Raw genomic sequence first — 13,798 nt, 5'->3', positions numbered from 1 at the left:
GTAAACCCATTAATACTTTATAGACCCGCACCTTGTCTCCTGTGGAATCACTTACGGGCCGTTCATTGATCTATTTGTTGTGCGAACGTACTAACTGGATTAGAAACAAGGAGCTCTTCATCCTATGTCAGTGTCCTTTAATCCTGACAAACCACCACCAAAAAAAACTAAAGTTATTTTATAATTATACCTCATAGGCATGCGATACCAAATTAACAGATAAATTTTGAACCTTGCATACGCGTAACCCAAGTCTATACCAGTTTCTGTTATGTTAATATCGGGGCTGGCAGAACGTAGTAGCGTCAAACGGACCGCACCGTGCACAATAGGTAATTCTGTTACTATTTGTTTCTAAATCATTGTGCTTCTCAAATGTGGTAGGGAACAAGTGGCCAAGCTTCGTACATGCGAAAGAAACGAAGCTCAGAAAAAACACGGATTTGAGAGCGAGTGCCCGCTGAGAACACAGATCAATAGTTTACCTCGTATATCAGCTGAAGTGGGAATAAATCGTAATAAAACAGGATAATTTCTAAGATAAAGCGAGAGTTGAGTGGGGTCTCATCGTACATCACCATAATAGCTCAATAGAATTATAGATTAAAAAAAATTGAATGAAGCAGTACGCTGCATTTTAAGCATGATCATGTCACTTTTAATTATTTTGTTGATTTAAATTCTCTAGGTAACGGAACTTAATAGATGGTTAGGCCCAACTGTAACATCGGCTTTTATGAATGACTTTTTCGTCAGGGGCCAAGGACTTCGGCACTAGGTCAGCAGAGTGAATCAGGACGATGGCAAACGTATAACGGCTGACATTCCATTGGTCCGGTCGTAAATAAGCTTCATTGGCGCTGCGATAACATCGAGCTGACGAAGCTATAGCACAAAGACAACGGGAACTGTCATAGCGTAATAATTCGATTTAATTATTCATTAAAGTGTTTGTTTCCTGTCACGACATTGAAACGATATTCTATCAAGGTTAAACAAATTTCAACGATATACAGAACCTTATTAGATTGTAATTAAGGTCGGGCTAGTGAGTTGGCCAGTAGTTTTCAGATACTTAGATGACCTTAGTCTGAAGAACGTAAAGCGTGAAAACATGCTCTCGAAGGTTTAGAGTACAATTTGCCGATTGGTTGACCAGTGACAGGATTAAACAAAGAACCTCATCGAACATGATTAGTTCTCCAACAAGTGCTTCACTTTCCAGCAATAGTCACTGCGACTTTGAAACACACGATATGAAGTTGTTCACTCTGTCCTCTTTTGCATTTGATCATATGTAGACGATGGTAGATTTTAGTGTTCAGACTTCACACCTAAGGAAGTTGAATTTATCGGCGTTATCGCTAAGATTAGCATACGATGTAAGCCGAATTGACCCTCATGTACGTAAAGAGCCATTAGATAAAGCGTCGACCTGTTACTTCGGTCGGTCCTTCTTTACCCTTCCTTATCTCGTGTCATATTCGGCGGGCACCCTGTGAAATCTTCCTGGAATATACAACCTACTTGCGTGCATCTACTCACATCTATATGATGGGACCGGCTGAATATCGAGGCTGTAGTTGAGAAGAAGGCGCAAGCTGGCTTTGTGCGAGGGAACCATTATATTGGGTAGCAGACCTCAGTTTACCACTCACGTCAAGTTAAACGGGCAGATACATTAACACATTCAATCGTAAGACTGCGATAAAAAAGTAATTTGTGTTGACAAACGGGAAGCGTCGACTAGACGTGTATGATTAACGACACATAAATGGGTGAGGAGATAATAGAAATAGGGCATAAATTAAGGAAAAATTCGGATGGGTGAGTATGCTTTATTAGGCTTATCGACGTTGTCCAGGGGACAAATTGTCGTTATAGTTTAGTTTATTTTTTAACATTGTTACCATTTGACGGAACTGTGTGACAGTGATTTTAAATAGATTGAATGCTACTGCGTAGACGATTTGGATCGTTGGATGGGTAAAGGTTGGCAGAAGTTAACTTATTTATAGTAATATTAGATAAAATATAATAATAATATTAGAGACAATAAAATTAGAAACAAATATACTGTTTTATTAAGAGGTCTCTTAACCCAAAGTAACGTATGATATTATACAACCGAATATATTTTTCCACACATTTGTTTCGTTCGTCAATTGGAAGTTCGTTGGAAACCTACATTCGGCCAGTATCTCTACCCAGACATCATCCAACCTGTCTCCTACAGCGAAACAGTTAAACAATGATTCAAGTTGGGGTCATTCCAAAGGAGATACTAGCAGATCAAATAATTTTCTAAACCTACACACAGAGTCGGTCGGCGTACCCTAAACGAGCCGCAAGCCTCTTCTCGAATTGCTGGCTACAGTTTGCTGACATTGTAATCAATGCGAGTCCAGTCGAGAGAGATTACACTGACAAACGTGTCAGCCGGGCCCATCCGTTTCGTTGCTAAACGTAAACCCAGCCCGCTGTTGGTCGCGTCAAATTATTCCGAGCCAGTTACCAGCTGTGTGGTAGTTGATAGCAGAGAGATGTAATACGTTTCTAACGAAAACGAAAAATTCAAGCGCCCGGCGTGCCGGATTCGGTTGCTGTACTAAATCGCAAACTCTGAGGGATTTGTTAGTTACTGACGCCGATCCGGTTTAATCGTTCGAATACGGCCATAAGTGCGTGTACGGACGTCATAAACTGATTCGTTCATTTATATAGAATTCACATGAATTTGATAACGTAGTAGTCGTTCCTACAATATTACAATGCTATTCGCCAGTCTGGGAAAAAAAAGCCGACAAAACAACATCGGCATTACGACAACGCTACGACATTAAACAACGTCTACGAGAGATTATCAACCTGAGTGGGCAGCTAACTTAACAGTCACAAGATGGGTTATCGTTAGTATGCTAGATTTGTGTCTTAAATGGTCCTAAACCGAATTCAGGGTTACGATTTGAGCTTAGAACTATGAACAGATGAACTGTGATACGAAGATAAGAGAAACACACTATCAGGCTATTCGAATTATGTTTGTAGAAGGATATGCGTCATTTCTCAAAATCCCGGCTTTAGTCAGAAGGGCCAATGGAAGCCTCGCAGAGAAATTGGAGAGCTCGGTTAGACGCGGCTGGGACATCCCTTGTAGGCACTACAAGGCTAGTGTGTATGCTGGTAACCATCAAATGATTTTTTACGATAGTTTATATTAAAGTATAGCTGTTACTCATTGTGCCGGGGATCAACACGTCGATATGAGAAACGAGAAGATAACACAATACCCGTAGACTTACCCGATGCACGCTTTGTTTACATTACGACGTAATGTTGGCGGAAACAAATCGGTAAACGTCGAGGGTGCATATAAGTCATCGTGACTAGCAGTAGATATAGTGAAATAGATATACGGGCTAGATATATGGGCGTGCCTATTCTAATCGATTCCTCAAGCCTTAGGGTCGTTTTTAATGATCCAGGTTCGCAACAACGCACCGAAAGCTCCGGCGATGCCAAGGCTATTCTTCGGTGAAACCAAACGAGATACTTTTAAATAATTGACACATGTATTAAACATTATATACAGATTTTACAGTCTTGGTGAGAATTTCCATTATTACGTAGACGACTAGAATCTCAACTGAAGGATAGTATTTTATTATTGTACGAGGAGATCTGTGCGAAACGAGTGTCGTACTGTTGTTGTTGATAGATTCACAGAATAGAAACTGTTGTTCCAGCTGTATCATGAACAATCATTTCAAACGGCCACGCTAAGTTTCTTTTCGTTCCCAATCCAAAACATTCGCAGTCAAACACGAACGGTGTTTCATTCGTTCGAACACAAGTCCTAAACATCTCCCCGTAACTATCCATTAAAAATAGTAGCCATTTATATCCTTATGCTGCTCAAGTCCTAACCAGTTTCTCGACGTTGATTCAACGCCTCAGTTTCAAGCAGATCTTTGCATATCTTGACTACTGTCATGAATATCTAAGCAATCCTTCGCGACCATTTCCGCGGGTTTTGTCTTCTACGTTGTCCTGCCGGCTTGCCTTATCAACAACATTTATTCACGTCCAATTTGCTTCGCATAAATTACGCTACTACTCAGACGAAAGCAACCCTCTCTCTCTCTCTCTCTCTCTCTCCCCCTCTCTCGCTCGCTAGCTAGATATATAGTTTGTGTGATGTCGTAAAAAATATATTTATGAACAAGTCAAATAGTAGGGTGAATCGCCATCTGCGCAGTAAAAGCGTGTTTTTCTTTTCTGTCGTTTAGCAGTATATGTTGGTCGAAGTTTGTTTGGCATATCTTGAAAATTTCGTGCATATGAGCCGGTTCGTTCAGCCTATAAATCCTGAAACAGAAATAAAAAAAAAATATATAAATTTTATAAAGCCTATAAATAAAGCTAATGCCCGATGCCAGTTGTATAGCCACACTAACCGACTTGTCCACTGTGACCTATCAATCTGTTGTCATCTTTCCGATGAACCTGAGCGGGTGCGTTCGGTTCCCAGATGACGTGAATAGCTCTGTACGGAGTTTGATGCTCCGAAAAAGCGAAATTTCTATTTCATAGTTGTCCGCTAGAGGTGATCATATGATACAACCTGCGCAAAGCGTTTGAAAATTAGAGGCCAACCCTCAATAAAACAGTCGCTCTTATGGGATTGTGAAATGTCACTATGTTAGCTTGGCTCAGTGCTACCAGTGAGACCTTTATGGACCGTACGAAGCATACCGTTTAAATAAATAGGGAGCCACAGAAAATGCCCATGCAGAAAAGATCCTGCCCTTTGACCTAAGCAGACCAAGAACAGGCGGTATGATGACAACAGTAAACAAGAGAAGACTGGTTTCAAAATGGCAGAGTCAAATGATGTCCGAACATCTAGTAGCATCTATATCAAGCTTGGATTTCGCTCTTTTACTTGGTATCGTTCAAACGTTGAAGGTACAAAAAATATACTAACTTTTTGTAGTATCTAGTAGCTTGCCTCCTGCCCTACAAGATCACGTGTGCCGTGGTAATTTGAAAAACATCATCACTTTCGAGTGTCAACGCAGTGATAACATATCGGTTAATCAGAACCGACACTAGCGACCAATTGTGACATTGAGGAGCAAAAAGAGCACTATCGGTGTTTTGAGATGTCGGGCATATTAGGCTACTCAAACGAGAAGCCCTGGCACGGTTAGGTACATTCTAGTTTTCCTGCTTCTGTTCAGACCGCGATCCGAGGTCAGACCGAAGATACGCACGTAGCAGACGATCATCATGGTACCATTATTTGTCTCGTCAACAAAGCCGTATTTTTATTAGGCCCAATTACTATAGGCTGCATTACCAAGTCCTAGGCTAAGCATTAAAGTTGGATTTTCTAAAGATAGCCTGAACTATTTGTTGCCTATGGTTTGAAAGCGTACTTCGTTTAAAGCAACGAGAATGAAGGTGCTTGTTACGGAAAACTTGCTCAGAGCTGATCCAAGATACGGTAATGGATGTGTGCCTAACGGCAAGAGCTCATCTGCGTAATACCGCCTGCTAACAGATGCTGTAAAAGATTCTCGAACGCAGATAAGATAGGATAGGATCGGCCAAAGCAAGTAACAATAGGAACGTTCCTCAGAACATCGCAGCGCCATAGCGGTAGTCAAGTGTTCCGCAATTCTTAAGAACAGTATTGTCTTTAGCAACATTGTATAAGTGACGAATCACATGACCGCAACGTTCTCGTTAAGGCAGATGAGAGAGTTTGTACCCAATTGATTTTAGCTTAATTAAAGATAACCACACCGTAACGTAACGTAACGTGCAGATCGATCAACGTTCATTGTGTGTGGCTTCAAGGTTAAATAGATTAACGACGAATTTAAAGAGATATTTACTGAAACAAAACAAAAAAAAAAGATCAATATTGACTCTCCCTATTTCTCGTCATTGCAATAATGTAATTTTAAAGAAAATTTTCTGTAGGCGAATTCAAAATGTTTTACCGTTTAGGACAAGCTTCTACCCATTGGGATAGGTTACTATGAGCTGCTGAAGTGATCTGAAGTCTCCTAGTGTTAAACATTGATCAAGCCTAATCCTTTTGAAGTAGAGGTCATGTTTAAAGGTAAAAAAAGAAAGTAAATTAGTAGTGTATTTTTTATAAAAAGTTTTAAAGGGCCAGGATTATTTAAAGACGGATTATCTTTCCGCTTTTTGCCAACAAATGTCGCTAAACGATGCAGATCTGCTTTCGCGTTGCTCATTCCAAAGTGATGGAATAATTGATGCGAAGAAAATTAAGCGGTGGTAATGCTGATGAGCCAATTTGCCAGTGATGAAACGGAAGTTACTCCAATGGCAACTGGCCCTAATCTGCCTGAGCTGGTATGATCAACGTCGCCGTTATACATACTTCGAAAATGCAATGAAACGCTAATTCTATAACGGTTAGGGATAACGGATAGCTCATAAGTCAAAAACTTTTGTTCTTATTGAACGGCCTCAACCTTCTCGATGATTTTTCTCGTCAGGTTTCCAGAATCAGTAAAATTTTCATTCACTTTAAATTAACTAGATACAGGCGGAGATAACAATGGATTCTTCGTCGTCGTCATTGGGAACATACGCGTACGGGTTACACAGAACGAATGTCATTGCCCTTGGCTAATAACGTTCTGAATTGATATAGTGTAAATCTAAGAGAGCTAAAAAAAACAATGCTCTTACTATATAAGCTGTGCCTTAGTAGGTCAGCCAGTTTCGTTACTTACGTCCACTTGAAGCCACGTCATTTTAAATACTATAAAAACACCTGCTGAAAATAGAAATACCTCACGGTTAATAATAAAAATTCGTAGCATGGCAAGATAGTATTATCTTCGAGCTTAGCTTCTCGTATTGGTTCCGCAACCCAGTTACCATGTCTAACTTTATAGGTTTATAAAAGCAATGAGGAACAAGCATTGTCAGCTGAGCCAGTGTATGTAATACTGACGTTTGTTTGAGCGTAGAACGTTTAGAAGTACTATATTTTGTCGTTTACATGGCACTTAGCGAGACGTGGCCTTAATACTGTTTAGTCCTGCCTCTGTTGGAACCTTCGGACTTTTCATGGGCTTGAGCTATCGTTTGAAAGGTCAGCAAAACAAGTTGGAACATACTAGCATTGAAAATCCAATTAAAACATATCTACCTAAAGGGTATACTCTTAGTAAAGCAGTATATTGTTGACGCAGATCAGTGTTGATCTCTAATTACGACATCTGTCTAACAACGTCGCTATCGTTTTGTGTTTTCCTGGCGAGACCTACCGAGTCGGGTAGAGTGCTATCGACGTTTTAATATACAATCCGTTTATACACAACAAGTTGCCTTAGATATTACCCATAAATTCGGCGTTTTTTCTTTATAGAAAACACAAAAACTAGAACCCGCTTTTGCTTCCACCATCCGTTGCAAATGTCACATGAAACAATCTATTCTAGTAAGATGCACTCAACACGGTAACTTGAAGTAACTACATTCATTTTTTTTTTCAACAAATAACGTCTATACCGCAGCCATATTTATGATTTCCTTCAACATCAGTGAATTTACTAAAAATTATTATCCTCAAACTTAAATCGTTAAAACATTTGCCACATCAACTGGATGCCGCTAAAACTGACCTTAGCTTTGACTTCCTCGAAAAAAAAACACCGGAAAATTGGGTGAAGTGAAACGGTTTTGATGTCGTTTTCAAGTCATTTTTAAAAAGCGAAATTTTTAAAGATAAATTCGGGACCACTAGTTGTACCCTTAAACCACTGCCGGGTCCGATGCTAGATACCAAGTCCTCTCGCCAATTCGATGTGTACGTTACGCACGTAAAGAGACTGAAGAAATAGCCCTTTGAAAACTATCCCACTTCACACCATTGATATCAAATTTAAAGAATTGACAAAAAATTTTCATAATTAGACATTTAATATCCTCTTTTATCATTTTAGAAGAAATAGTAAAAGTCCTTATTCTTTATATTCTAGATATAACAACATAGCAAAAGCGATTGTTTCATTTATCCTAAATTAATAAGCAGCCGAATTTTTCCGTTAGATCGTCATACCTGTCCTCATCTGATTTGATTTCCAGAGATCCTCTCAAATACGAACATGCCTGGTTCCTTCGAATCCTACTTTCTTTTGTTAGATAAGCAGCCCTGATCAGCCTTGCTCTGATAGACGCTCCGAGAAGATCCAATGTTTTCATTTTCATTTATATTTAGCTTGACGTCCTTTTTATTCTGGGTATATCGCAATGAATCCCCATCAAAAATATCCCTTTGTTACTATTATGTAGCTATATATAAACTAATGTGGCTATATACCAAAGGGACCATACAGCTGATTTTTCTAATCCACAATTAGGATATTAATATGAATTTCAAAAATTGGTTGCATATATATATATATATATATATATATATATATATATATATATATATATATATATATATATACATTCCTCTTCGATTTTAGCAAAGCCTTCAGTAGACCTGCTAAAGCATCGTCTGTATTTCTTTGCTTTGACATTAAACATTAACTTACTTCCTAATATAAATGTCTAAATAACTCTTTGACAAAGAGAATGTTTAGTGTAGATAATAACAACGTATTAACTAGTTAGCCTGTTCAGGGTCCTCTGGGAGGCGTATTTAGGACCTATTTCATTCTCTGTTTTTATCCTAGAGTTAAAAGATTTTATACCATAACGCACCGGTCATATACCTAATCCTAACAATCTCAACTAACCCACTTCACTTATAAAATCGATCTTAAAAAAAGCAATTATCTCTCTGATTTTGCAAGATTCTACATCGCTACTTCATAGTTGAAAATCCAGCATTTTATTCTTTGTAAAAATTCTCAAATTAGGGTCTGCTCAGGGCCTTCGTGTTCTGAGCGCACAATCTTCCCCCTCTTCCAGCAGCTTCGAATTATTTAAGGCTGATTTTAAATAAACGAAAGGATTCAATGAACCGGACTGGGGTAGACTAAAAATAATACAATGACTAATGGTCTTGTTCTAGTTCCGTTGGCACATCTCGTCATCTTCCTACCGGTAATATATCTATGATCTAAATATATGTGAAAAGCTTTTAATTGGACAAAGTGTTAATATTTCGTTGTCCTTCCTCAGACGAGTTTATGCGTCAGATACGTCAGCAAATAGTAAGCTAGTCATGATAGAATATCTACGATTGTAATCACGATCATGTTTTTCGTAGGGGTCATTCGTATACAGATCACAACGCTACTGTTATATAGATGCGTTCATTGAGCGTTCTTTTGGCAAAACATAGGCAAAAACTCGACTTGATTAGAAATCGGGTTACATATTACTTTGCTCGCATACACTTCGGGATTGCATGAATTTTGAGAAAATGTACGCCTTACAAAAGTCCCATAGGTCGATTGTGCGAGTCGTGCGCTCCATTATATACGAAGCTTGCGGACTAGAGGGCTCGCCTAGCAGCGAACTTGAGTAAAGAACGATTCTATGTATTCATAGCTTTACTCCTGCTGAGCACCGGTCTTCTCAGAAGGCCAGGAAAGGTAGTAGTTAGGGAGTGTACATACCTGAGCTAATGGAGCTGCTTGTTGCTAGTGGTTCCCTTCTGTTTTACATGTTTGGAACGCGGTCTATACCAGTGTTAGATAGACAAGATTGGACTGGGGCAACACACAAATGGGCGTCACAAATCGCGCAAGACTTTTAGCTCGATCGTTTGAAGCTCCGAGGAATGATACCTGAATTTACGCCTTTTGAAGGCTACCAGTCCGTTCATCCCGTGATGTCTTGGGAGCTAGTGGGATTGATTAACCTGGGCTAAAAAGCTTGAGTAATTGATTACGTGACTGATCTATAATAACACACTTTATAGTTACAAAAGTAGCGTTTACGACTCGTTTTATAATAGATATCCTGTAATAGTAAATATCAAAGCTTCATACATACGAATTAACAACACAATACCCAATATTATGTTGGGTATATGAAACCATTTATTCGGATAGGTTATGGGAGTCTAGTTAAGCTCATACAAACAATCCAAAAAATTTGTCACGTGTCCTAAAGATGACACTGAAGGCAATGAGTGCGATAGAATCTATCCCAATCCGTTCCGCATCTGGGGCACCTACATGTATTGTCAGACTTGTAGACTCCCCGTTTCCTACAAATGAGTGGCGGTATGTCTGCTTAGCGAACTCGTTCTTTGCTGCTCGTCGTTTTTCTTTCCACTTGAAGGAAACAAAGCCCCATCGATCTTGGCGAATTTCTGGTCCCAGATTCTACGGTTGGTGTTAACGGTTGAAAGCTCAAAACGGTAACGTAAACCCTCGAGATAAGCAGGAGAAAAGAGGAGATAAGCAAAACTATTTCGGGTTACTATGTGCCTTTGAGGAAGGCGGTTTACACGCGAATGAATTTTTTGATGTTCTCTGCTATAAGATCTTTTCAAATAATGTGCATCTTATACATTGCTATCAGAGCTACGTTGAGGTCGAATACGTCGAGAGTGACTGTGACGACGAAGTGATGAAGCGATTTAATCTTCCATGCGGCTAACACTGCCTTCCTGCATCTTCAGTGACATATGGAATGGAATCTTTGCAGTTCGGGGTAAAGAGCGACTCTAATTACGGAAACCGGCTAACATAGGCAAGAAGCAACCTGGCTACGTACAAGATGTCGGTGGCCGCTATCCCACCTTCCCTTCTAAACTTTATCGCTTCCGTTTTAATTAGGCTTATGCTCAGTCCCAAATCTATGACTGCCACGTAAAGCTGGGCTAGAGCCTGCTGCACTTGGAACATATTCGACCCGCATATCATTTAAGTCGTTTGCATACAAAATGACTTTGACTGATATTTTCGGTCGTTTTATTCGGTTAGGAAAAGCCTGCAATAAGATGGAGGATAAGAATGAGCATAGGTTGTTCCTCTGAGCCAGGTCCATTGTCTTTGTGATCGGTAGGAGTTAAGCCACTACGTTGTTAATGGTTACTCTGTTTTTTTTTTTTTTCTTGTAAAATTGCAACAAGAAGAATGAGCACATTTCGGTCACCTGTTTCTGTCAGCATGAGCGTAACATTGTCTTTCGACGCCTACTCAGAGGCTGCTTTATAGTCGACAAACAACGCGTATAACGGATTCCACGGCATAATCCGTGCTGTCCTAACGTCGGTCATTAGGGTCGTGCATGCTATTTCTGCAGAACATTTTCTTCGGAAACCATATCTCTCCGTTCAAAATGGCGTGCACTTTTTCGAAGTATCTATCCAGCCCTCCAGTCAGCATGCCACAGAGCCAGCTTGTGACAAACGTGCTTCTTGGCTATTTCCCGCCATGGCGACGACGATATTAGTAGATCTAGCATGCTTCCAAAACAATCTGCCCGATATACTGGGGCGCATCTGCAGTTGGCGTTACCGACAACCTTTAAACAGTACTTCGTCCTTACCAAATAGGGATATAACCCTGACCACAGTCATGTAATAACGTCGTATAGGTAGGTCAAATCGTGGTCGGTCGTCTAATACGCAGGAAGAAATAAACCCTGACCCATGTTATTAGACTTGCGTCCAAAAAGCATCTGCAGTTGCACGCCAACGCAGCTGCTAAAGATTAAGACTTTTCTCTCTTCTAGGTACGAATAGGTGTTATAGTAGATATTTGCTACGAAACTATCGGACGGCCACGAAATCACTTCGTTTAATGCACTTCAATGAAGATCGCTACGTGTACTTCATGTACTATTCAATACATTTTGTTTGTACAAGATCTCTTAAAAGAAAACAGACTTGGCCGTAGTAATTAGAAAAACAAAATAATTAGCATTTAATTGGTTCATTTGCCATTCAAAATAAGCAATATGTGTTTATTACCTGAGAATCTTGTGATGGTCATTCGTCTGTACCTTGAAATTTGAATTGAGAAGTATGAACTACGTTCGTTGTAAGGGGCTTCATCAACCTTTTAGTGGGTAAGCGTATCGGACGGGACAAGTTAAATCAAACTACGCAAATTGGGTGGCCTTTATCAAGCGGTTCGACAGTACTACCAATTAAAGATTTCGTAGTTTACAAAAGGACATGAAGTCTTTACAATTTAGGATGTCACTCTATTGGGAAACTAAGAAGCACGACAAAGCTCGTGACTATACGCTTAGTTTGGACAGATACCCTCATGGCCTCGGGAAAAGTAGTCTTCACTGTACCTAGTTATTAGAGATTATCAACAATCTCAAGCTTTAACCGATTGTTATAAAAGCCTTACTAACAAACCTAACTAAATCAAATACTGTGTTAAACATTTTTTTAAATTCTAGTGGCTCAAATGATCGTCCACCAAACCAGTTGACCTTAAAGCCGTTTCCCCTGGCAAGCTTCGCTCGTCGATTCAGACCCAGATTTTCATTAACAGCAGTACGGGCCTACTTCGATATATCTAGGTCCCGATAATAGCTCGGTGCGTAGCGTATTTGCTTGCTAATCTTAGAAATACGTTGTGGTCTAGGACCGAACCCGGCCATAAACAGACAGGCTTCGTTTCGTGCAGGGAGCCAGCCAACCATCTGATGAAATGCCCAACGGCGATATCGAAACTAAAATATAGAGAGATCCAGCAGAGAAGGTATTTAAAGTAGAATCAATGTCGATGCAGTCACATGGTAAATCTATTTTTTCAAAAAAAAAAAAAAAAAAAAGAGTATTTTCCCTATTGATTGCGCGATTAGTTCTAAGATCACACCAAAAGTTATCCAGATGATAATATATGGCGTGATTGTTACAAGGCATAATTCAATATCTCGTCACCGTTTTCTCGATCGCCAGGGGGTGGAACATTGGCTCCGATTGGAGCAAGGCAGTATTATTCCAGACTCTTTGCAGTTAAGGAAAACTCAACGATCGCCAGTGTGTCATTGGCTATCAATATCCTGTTGATATATATGGCAGCAGTATTAAATAGTTTGCGCCGCGTATTAGACCTGCAGCATCTGGGTTATCTCGCTCCGAAGCGTCCGTGTGTATGAACTATAAATATATTTAACAGATAATCTAAATCATCAATCCTTTAAGAACATTTCGGAAAGATCGCATTACTAAAGAAAACAAACCCAGAGTTAAAATACTGTATTATGATATATAAGTCTAGGTGTTGGGGTGATAGCACGGGCTGCTACGCCCCCAACTGGAAAAGTGAAGGATCACTTATTCAAAAACCGTCAACAACATATAATACACATGTGCAACTGGTCATAAGAAAAATCTACTCATTTACGTTATTGTCAAACCGCGTTCCCCTAAGAAGGTACTCCTCAACTTTGACTAGGTCATCCGATTTCTGTGTAATGTAGTGAGCTATGTCCAATATGAGATTATCATCCGCTCCCTATCTCGATGAACTGAAGACTGATGAAAATCAACTCGGGACTCACCAGACATTTATTCATTTCTTTCTGTTCATTATGGTGGGGTGTGGAAAAGTACTCGTGAGGCGTTGCTTTCTCCGCTGTTTGTCGGTACCGGCATGCACGGACTGACCGCTTTTTTCGCCGCTGATTCGCCGCTTTTACTATGAGTTCGTTAATTTGAAGATGCTGTGCCGCACTTGGTATATTGTCAGCTGTACAGGCGGCAATAAGATCTGAGCAGTGTTCAGCTGTTTTTTTGCACACATGATGAGCGGAGTAAGCGTCGAGCCTACCTTTACTGACGACTACATGTATTCTGCTTCCACATGTACAT

At 39.9% G+C, this 13,798-nt stretch overlaps 1 long non-coding RNA gene across 1 annotated transcript; it reads right to left on the bottom strand.

Annotated features, from left to right (window-relative positions):
- Nucleotides 1-3,642: 3,642 nt before the first annotated feature.
- On the bottom strand, nucleotides 3,643-13,764 carry LOC147757476 (uncharacterized). Its single transcript, XR_015321118.1, has 2 exons — nucleotides 13,489-13,764; nucleotides 3,643-4,368 (listed from the first exon to the last, which is right to left on the bottom strand). It is a non-coding gene; the product is annotated as an uncharacterized LOC147757476 (long non-coding RNA).
- Nucleotides 13,765-13,798: the final 34 nt, after the last annotated feature.

This window comes from Varroa destructor, unplaced genomic scaffold (genome assembly GCF_002443255.2).
Source record: "Varroa destructor unplaced genomic scaffold, Vdes_3.0 BEIS01000002.1, whole genome shotgun sequence".
NCBI lineage: Eukaryota > Metazoa > Arthropoda > Arachnida > Mesostigmata > Varroidae > Varroa > Varroa destructor.
This window is presented reverse-complemented; position numbering and strand designations above follow the sequence as displayed.